We start from the raw sequence: 10,131 nt of genomic DNA on the forward strand, positions 1-10,131 counted from the left end.
TATATATATATATATAGAGAGAGAGAGAGAGAGAGACAGATGGATCTCTATATATCTATATCTAAATCTATTTCTATATCTGTATATACACACACACACACACACACACACACACACACACATATATATATATATATATATATATATATATATAGAGAGAGAGAGAGAGACAGATGGATCTCTATATATCTATATCTAAATCTATATCTATATCTGTATATACACACACACACACACACACACACACACACGCGCGCGCGCGCATGCACACACACACACACACACACACACACACACACACACACACACACACACACACACACACACACACACACACACACACACACTTACACAATTTTACTATTTACTTATTGGATTCCTCTCCAGCTCATGTCCTATTACATGTACTGAGATTTGCAGTGGTGGTTTACAGTGCTCTGTATAGACACCTACAATTGCATATAAAATCTCATCTGCTGTTTTCTTAATTATCTAGCTTATTGTAAAGCAGCTAATTTTCCCTCTGAGAAGCATTAACCTAACAGTGTTGTTTTATATCAATCCTATACCTCTCCTTCCAGCCCAGCAGCTCCCAATTTAATTATTTTCAAAACCCCTCTTGCACACCCCCCCACCCCCGCACAGATCACAAAAAAGAGGATCCACAACCATGGATATGCACTTTCTTACTGTTTCTGTAGCGAGCCTGGTGGAAATGGGCATCCTGAAACAATGTAACAATTGTCTCATGTTTATTTTATTTATTTTTTTATTTATCATTTGTTGACCGGGAATGTCCGACTAGGTTCCACAGAGCCTGTTTTCAGCGGAGGCCCGGGGAGAAATGCTCCAGATGCATGTCTTTGGAATTACTGACAGCCACCTTATTCTTAAGCAGACTGACACAGTGTGTGAGAGATGTAATTACACAATGTCTTTGGAGGCAAAGCTGTCTCATATGGATGCTATCTCCAAAGAGGCTGCCAGTAGTGCAAACACACACACACACACACACACACACACACACACACACACACACACACACACACACACACACACACACACACACAGTACACCTACTATGGATCAGACACATAAACACATATATACTGAGCCCCATCAATGCAATCTACCCAAAACTTAAGGACATCCCAGATGTTGTCCTCGGCAACCACCTAAACACTCTATGAATACAACACTCCCAGGACACATACCTCCACATCTCACAATGTCTCAGCCTCTAAGCCCTTAAGGCAAACTGCCACACAAGCTAATATACTGATCATTGGAGACTCTTTTGTGAGACACATGAAGCCCCCCCCTCACCAGGCTGAACTAGGAGACAGTCAGTGTCATTTCAGGGGCAAGGATCCACCAGATCACACATATACTCAGCACATTGAATTGCGAGTGTCATAGCTCATGTGGGCATTAATGGCCTAAGATGTACCTCCCCGGAATATATGAAGAAAGCCATGACAGACTGTTCATATTGTGTGTCCTAGGAATGTATGAGCTTAGCACTGAGCAGCAGTCTACCTTTTCCAAGGATGAAACCACAATATAAAGAGAAGATGATTGACTTTATCAATTGTCTTAGTTACTGGTGTCATTCAAAGCGGGTCCAATATTTGTTGGCTTAGTAGAACATAATCAACAGACCACTCTGCTTTGCCAGGGGTGGTCTGCATCTGTCACCAGTAGGTGTTTGATATTGGAAAAAATATTTCCACTCCTATAGTGCCTTTTTTAGGTAATGTTAAGCTGATAAACCTTCTGATATAGTAAATTCTTCTCAAGATAAATGAAAGGTGTTACTGCTAAATGCTAGAACCCTCATCAAGAAGCTCCACTCCCTGGACATCCTTCTCATCCTTGAGAGTGTTGAAGTCTGTGCAGTTACTGACACATGGTTTAAAGCCACAGAAGGTACATTGGCATTGGAGGGCTATTATGTCTTCCACAAATTCAGGCCAGCTACTGCACAAGAAGGAACAAGAGGTAGAAGTGCATCCCTCTACGTAAAACGTAGGCTCAACTCAAGACTGGTCAAATAATATGACATGCATGAGCTACTTCATGTCGAAATAAGCTTAGGACAAGTCTCATGCCATATCCTTACTAGCTGTAGATCCCCCAACTATGACCCAGGATAATCATATGATGTACTTCAATGTACTGCCATTGCTCACCATTCAGCCCCATACCATATTCATGAGTGATTTCAACTATCCCAATATATGCTGGAATACATACACAACCACTAACAATGCAAATACACTGAAACAGCTAGTTTGCATGCCTACTATGGATCTGGTACTCCCAATTATGAGGGAATTTTGTCCCCCCAAAGTGTAATGTCCTCACTGATCAGATCAGATCACAAAGCAGTCACTCTTGAAATAAATATAAAGCCTGGACTCCCAGCAAACCCTATGACCTTTAAGAACTTTTCAAGACTAACTACCTCCTATTAAGTGATGACATAGCTACATTCCAGGACCCCCCAAACTCAGAGAACACTGTGTCCTATGCAGACATGATTACAGAAGCTCCATATAAGCACGTAAATAACTGCATAGAAACAGCAGTATCAAACTGAAATAAACTTAGGACAAACTCCAAAAACAAGTTCAATGATGAGTCTTCAGTGCAAATAGGATATACAACAAAAGAAAGAAAATCCTGCTCAGATATGAGGAGAGCAATGCCCAACAGGCAAAACTTCCATCATCAGTCTCAGTAAGCAACTCAGGGAACTAAACAAGTCCAGCAAACCAACTTTGAGGAAAATAATGGCCCGGGGCTAAGAGTAACCATAAGGGATATTCCGGTTATGTATGCAACCGCAAGGGAAACACCTAACGCTGAGCTAAACTAATAAAAAATGGAACTCAGTATGCCAAACTGGAGGATATAGCAAATTTGTTGGTAGAAAAAGTTAGCATCAGTTTTACCCCTATCATCCCCAGTTACCCATGGAAATACCCTGTACTATTTCTACCCAACTATCACTAAAGAATATGTCCTCACTGCACTCTCCTAAGCTAAAAACACTGCATCAATGTTTTTTGATAATTTCCTAGAATGTCTCCTAAATAGCTTGAAACGTGACCTGCTAGGACCACTAGAATCTTTATTCAATCTCATTCTACAGACAGGCTTCTTCCATAGAGAATGGAGGACTACAGCAGTCATCCCTTTACACAAATGAGGACCATCAACAGATCCAGGGAACTGCAGACCCATATGTTTAACTAATCGTATATGCAGTGCCATGGAAAGGATTATCATGGACCTGATAAACAAAGACATAGAAAATCTTAAAACACTGGACTCATCCAATTTCAGTTTCATCAAGGGCAGGTTATGCCAACTAAACTTAGTGGACTTCGATATGTCACAAGTGCCATGGATGAGGGCAAAATGGTGCATACTGTCTACCTTGACCTGGCAAAGGTATTTAAAGCAATATTTCACTCAGCTATTATAGACAAACTCACAAATTTAGGCATAACTCGCTGTGCCACCCAATGAATAGCCAAATTGCTCATGGATAGGAAACATGAAGTTCGGGTAGGGGAATCCTCCTCCACCAAGTGGCTTGTTACTAGTGGTGTCCCACAGGGATCAGTACTAGGACCTCTTCTGTTTGGAATATACTTGAATCAAAGGCAAATGTACAGGGCCTTTGGCTAACCAGATTTGCTGATGATGGCAAGCTGGGTGCAATCACTGAATCTTCAAAAGATATAGATACCCTACCAAAGGGTCTAACACAGATAAATAACTGGTATCAGAGCCATAGCCTAAAGCTCAATGCCCAAAAATGCAGATGACCACCTCTGCATATTTCAACATTGATAATACTCCACTAACAGTATACCCAGTGGTAAGGTACTTAAGAACTCAGGTTGACAGTATCCTGAACTTTGATCACTGTGTGTCCTTGGTGGTGAGCAAATCCTTCTACATGGTACAGCTTATAAGTAAGTGCATGGCATCCAGATCTAATCAGGACATGGCCCCACTATACTCAGGCAACATTAGACCAATAATAGAAAACAATCTGCCCTTTTGCATGTACCTGATCAGGCATTTACAACAGCTGGAGTGGCCACAAAGGTTCCTCACTACAACAATGCAGGGTATAAATAACATGTCCTGTACAGACCATCTCAAGGCCATGTCCCTGTTATCAGTCTCCTACATACCGCTGAGAGGTGATCTATGCCTTACTAATTATTCTCTAATCAAGGCTTGATAGATCTGCTACACATTTGCAAAACAAACAGCACTCGAAGTATCTTATCTAAGGACCTAAACCTTATCGGTGAAATAAACAAATTCAAATGCAGTTTGGACCAATGGATGGAAAATCACAAATTCACCCCTGGCTTGTTACCTGTGTCCCTTATGGACATGGACAGCTTGTAGATGTCCTAAGCACAGGTATATAACAAAGCCTTGGGTATTGATAATTGGAAAAATTGGGGCATGAATGGCTAGGCTTTAAAAGGCTATGGGAGCATTAACCATGTAACCTCCTATAATCTTATGATCATATGAATATCAATCCACCAAAAAAAAAAAAAAAAAAAAGCACACAGTGTTGTTTGCCTTGCACCCTAGACAACCCCTGCTAAATGTATATACCAGTTCCTAGATCACAGTACAGTGTTTGAAAGGAGCATATTTCCTGATCCCCACTGCACCAAAGCTAGTACATTTCTATCAAAAATACATGTTTTTAAGTTTATGAAAGTTGCAGTTGTGCACAGGACTGCAAAGGAAAGGTTTACTTTTCTTTATTTTGCATTTTTTAAGTTATTCCATTCACTGAATTTTGTTGTATCATTTTAAATGCACTTATATTTGCATTCTTTACAAATTCAACTTTGAAAACATAGCATATGACAATGGGTTCACATGTTATGTTTCTTCCTCTTCTAAATAGTCTTTCGCAAATCATGGCTTAAAATTACTCGTCTATCACTTGAACACGGGCCTACATATTGCCCAAAGCCTAGACCATTATGGTCAGGATTAGACCCCAGAAATTATTACAGGATCTGTTTGAGGTTTTCAGACATTTTTAGGAGCTCCCAACATGCAAAGCCTATGCAGGCATTCACTATAACTGAAAGAAGGCTAATATAACATGCTGATTGGTGGGTTATTCATTTTTTCTGCATGAAATGCAGCTTTAACATCTATAAACTGGCAGCATTACTTGCTGTGCCAAATTTGTTTACATTTTTCTGCATAAAATAACATACATTTTTCTGCATGAAATAAACATTTATTGCTAATAAGCTCTTGCAAGTCTGTAGACAAACTGATTTCTTTACATTAAATTTTAACACAACACTTAATTTTGACATCATGTAATTTTCCAAAAATGGTACTGTCACACTGGGGATGTAACAAGAATTCTGCTATTATTCTCTTCCCAGGCTGATTTGGGTTCATTTAAAAATCCAATCCCCAAAGGCTTGCTACTAACTGCAATTACCTTTGACCTTTAAAACCCTGATAGCGTGAAAGCTGTACTCAACTCCTCTAGAGGTCTGTTTGTAACTGAAAATGAAATCCCTGTATCAGGTAATACATTGTGCCACAATTTCTTTTTCATGAGTAATGAAATGTATGGTCTGCCATCCTTTTCATCCTGGAGTAAAGTCAAATACACCAACTGATTTTTTGCTGAACTGTCATAACCTTTATACATATTCTGAAAATCTGATATGTCACTGGTAACATTAACTGAGTTATAGCATACTTTTGATTATCCTTTGGACTCGAACTTTGTACATTACTGACATAATTTCCCCAGTCATTAACCATAGTGGGCTGCCTTGTATTTGAAAAACTAACAATATTTAACGCAGTAACCTGTTTAGCTTTATTAGAAACAATGGGAACTAAGTCATTAATACCAGCTTTTACACACTTGTGTTTCCATGTCCAGTATTTAGGACACTTTTTTTGCATAGAAAAAAAAATGTAACTGCTGGGACTGGTGAATTATGTTTTACTGCTGCAATATCAGTATTTACAGGAAAATAATCATTACTGGCATCTGATTTTTGCAAAATCTGTTTCTGTCTCGCCACTAAATGGACAGCTTTTCCTAAGGTCTTGGCTGTAGCAATTGCATTTAACTTGATAGTTGTATCAAGTTTGTGAACTCTTTTTAAATGAAAATCAAAGTAATAATGTAGCACTGTGCATTTTTGCACCTTTATACAGTCAGTTTTAACTGTTGAACTTTTTACATTTTGTCTCGTGGCTCTTAGATTTTAGCATACTGTTCAGTGAGTGAAACTCCACCCACTGTCTCACCATAACCGTTTCTTTAGCTGACGTCATTTAACTTTTATTTAGTACTGAATGCTGCAAGAATGTGTTATTACTGTCTACAATTTTTTTGATAAATAGTAAATTATAATGAATTAAATGGATAGCACTGTCTTTAATTCAGCTTGCTAGGCTGGCTGTAATCTGATCTGATATGCTTGGCAAACTGCCATCTCCATATGAAACATATACAATCTCAGACTGACTGCATAATGTACTCTTTTATACATAGGATCTGAATTTTTAACTGTGCTGTAACTTTTACAATATAGCATTGACACTAAATTTTACATTCTGTAAAGTAGCAAACATTATTTTGTCTCTGTCTATAATACAATATTGTTTATGCACTTAACTAATGACTGCTAAACAAAACAATGATACAAAAAATATTTGCAAACTGTAACTGCAAACCCTTTATTCTGCTAATTAATTTGACTGTTAGCTCTGATATACCTTACAAGTCATAGAGGTATACGGTTACCCTTTTTTCTAACTGACCACACACAATATGTCTTTCTGAGCACTTCAGTTGTGTCAGCTGAACTGGAATTTATTTTATATTTAACCCATAAATATGCATGTTATTGTTATAACCAATTCTTTAACATCTGTACAGCTGCACATATCTGTTTACTAAAGTCGAAACCAGTATATACAGAGTTGTTGCACTTTGAACTGGTAGTTGCCATAATCTTTGACTTTTTAAATTCTGACAAGACCACATTTGTATCTTTTCTATGTGCAACTGAAGTTAATTTGTCTGTAAATAATGACATAACCTTAAACAATGACAGATTAATGCTCTGATCTTTACAGATAGCTATGGAATGCATGTTTTACTTACCACTGAAGTCTGTTCTTCAGTGACAAAATCTGCACTTTGATTCCTCTTATCTCTCTTTGGTACAACGTGAACTCGAGACATTGAGTTTTATGTATGTAGACTGTGTTGACATTTGTAATACTGCAACATACTTCTGTATTCTCAATTGTATGTATTATATTCTAAACATTTGTACGTGAAACTATGCTACAACTGAAATTATTATGTTGAATAGCATGTGCTGAAGCATGTACGTTTAAACTGGAGACCATACTGACTTCTGAGTCATTAGTTTGCTTCTGTGATTTAAACCTTTTGAGTTTATACGTATTTAGCATTTCTGAACTAATAACCTTTAACTTTGAGAACATTTTTAAACTTAAACCAAAAATTTACTGAAATTTTTAACTGTAGCAGTACTACTTAACATGTTTACATGCAAATAATTCTAATTGATTAATTTAAACTTTTTTAACTGTTAACTAAAAGGTGAATATAAAGTCTTGCATAACTTTATGTTTTTGGAAGAAATGTGAGCCGTTGTCTAACTTATTAACCTTTTCCTTGCTTCTTGATTGTATGACATCACTCTGGAAACATAAAAGTCTGTGGCGATAATGTATTTTATGTTCTGAAGGAACACTGCTCTGATTTAATACTGATCTGCTGAAGTTGTGTGAGGATTTTGCAGTAAAACTGTACTTGAAAAAAATTACTTAACTGCAGCTGTTTTTGTTGAAGTTTGTTAGAACACATAGTTGAATGAAACATGGAGGGCTGCACTTTAATGAAAACACTGTGATTTTATAGTCCATAGAACATATGAAGTTGAACGAAACATTGTTATTCTGTAGATTTCTGTAGAACACACATAGTGTAACCAAGTCTGGAAATGATCGATACCTTTACTGAAAGGGTAGTGTGCTCTCCGGAGTACTGGTGTAGTACTTCTGCTGCATAAACAGTCACTGTGAACTTAAGAAAACATGCTTGTACTGGAAACTGGATGTGAAAAGGTTCAGCTGCTTGCTGGGTTGTGAGAAGTATATATATATATATATATATATATATATATATATATATATATATATATATATATATATATATATATATATCTCCCCAGACAGCAGGTCACGTTGGGCACAATTGTAAAATTTGATAATGCTGTACAGTACCATAATTAGCTGGAAACACTGTATACAAAGAGACTGAGAAATGAAAGTCTTAATTACCCAAACGTGCTGAATAGGTGTCAGTCTCTCCCTTATGGACCATGTCTTGTCAGAACGAATTCTACAAACACTGTAGTTCATTTAATAAGGTTTTATTAGATGTTCACAATATTTGAATACTGTCTTCATTAACAGTACTGATAAACAATTCAAGTTGCTGCACGTCATAACTTCTCCAAAGACAACTTCACACTTCTTAAGACAGAAGTGGCAAACTTCATGACACACAAATGCACTTTATAAGCACTTACACGAGTGCATGGATCATGCTATCCCTAATAGAACCAAGATGTTATCCTCCAAAAAAAGGAAGCCAATCTGGTGGTCCTCTGCCATAAACAAACTCTACAACAGAAGAAAGAAACTGTTGCAAAAAAGAGTAAAATCCCATGACTGGAGGAACTCCCTGGTCAACCTCAGTAAGAAGCTGAGATTCCCTCATAAAATCTTCCAAAGCTAGTTAAGAAAACAAAATTGCCACTGACTCTAAAGACAACCACAAAGCATTCTATAGCTATGTCAAGAATTTAAATGGGAACACTCAGATCTGCTCTGAGTTACAGCACAATGGCACTAAATATACAGAACCAACTGATATTGCCAGCATCCTAGCAGATAGGTTCAGTGCTAACTTTACTCCCCTCTCACCCCCTAGAGGGCCATCTCTATACTGGAAGAATGCAAAGTTCCTATAATCATGGCTACACAGGTAAAAATCACACTCTCCAAAGCCAAGAACACAGCATCCATGGGACCTGACAATATCCCAGGCTGCATTCTACATGAACTACAGAATGAACTGGCACCCTACCTAAGTACCATGTTCAATCATAGCCTCACCTCAGGCTTTCTACCCACTGAATGGTGTACTGCGACAGTTATCCCACTCCACAAAGGGGGAGCCACGACAGACCCCAGGAACTACCGCCCCATTAACCTAATGAGCCTGGTCTGCAAGGCCATGGAATGTATCATCGTGGAACTCATAAACAAAGACATTGGTAATCTCCAAACTCTGGACCCTACCCAGTTTGGATTTGTAAAAGGCAGATCATGTCTCCTAAACCTGACTGACTTCTTTGAAGCAGTCACCAAAGCCATAGATGAGGGTAAAATGGTTCACACAGCTTATCTAGATCTCACCAAGGCTTTCGACACCATCCTCCACTCTGGAATTATAGACAAGCTCACTAAACTAGGTATAAATCCCTATGTCACAAGATGGGTTGCCTACTGGCTCACGGACAGAACCCACACTGTGAAAATAGCGGATTCCAAATCCAACATCAGACCAGTGACAAGTGGAGTACCACAGGGTTCAGTCCTGGGTCCTCTCCTGTTTGGTATCTACTTCTCTGAAGTGCAGGCCAACACAGAAGGTCTTTGAATAACAAAGTTTGCAGATGACTGCAAACTAGGAGCCATAATCGAAACTCCTAATGATGTGGACAAACTACAAAAGGGCCTCACTGAGACAGATACCTGGTGTCAAAGCCATGGCCTGAAGCTCAATGCCAAAAAGTGTATTGTCATCCCCTTTGGTAAAAACTCTGTACCCATGAACTACCACATAGCTGGTATTCTACTTAATGCCGAAAATGTGATAAGAGACCTTGGGACACAGGTGGACAGTAGTCTCTCCTTTGATAATCACATCGCCACAGTGGTCAGGAAATCCTTCTACGTGGCTCATCTCATTGCAAAAGGATTTTC

General features: G+C 38.4%; 1 long non-coding RNA gene across 2 annotated transcripts in view; it reads left to right on the forward strand.

Moving 5' to 3' along the window:
* Positions 1–4,613, forward strand: part of LOC122807838 — a 12,786-nt gene extending 8,173 nt beyond the window's left edge. The window contains exon 3 of one of the 2 annotated variants that reach the window (XR_006365725.1): positions 4,604–4,613. This is a non-coding gene — a long non-coding RNA (uncharacterized LOC122807838). Of the gene's footprint in view, positions 1–387; positions 398–4,603 lie in introns of those variants that run through there. The other variant, XR_006365724.1, reaches the window with a different exon arrangement.
* Positions 4,614–10,131: the final 5,518 nt, after the last annotated feature.

This window comes from Protopterus annectens, chromosome 7.part1 (assembly GCF_019279795.1).
Source record: "Protopterus annectens isolate FY-2018-M chromosome 7.part1, PAN1.0, whole genome shotgun sequence".
Lineage (NCBI taxonomy): Eukaryota > Metazoa > Chordata > Ceratodontiformes > Protopteridae > Protopterus > Protopterus annectens.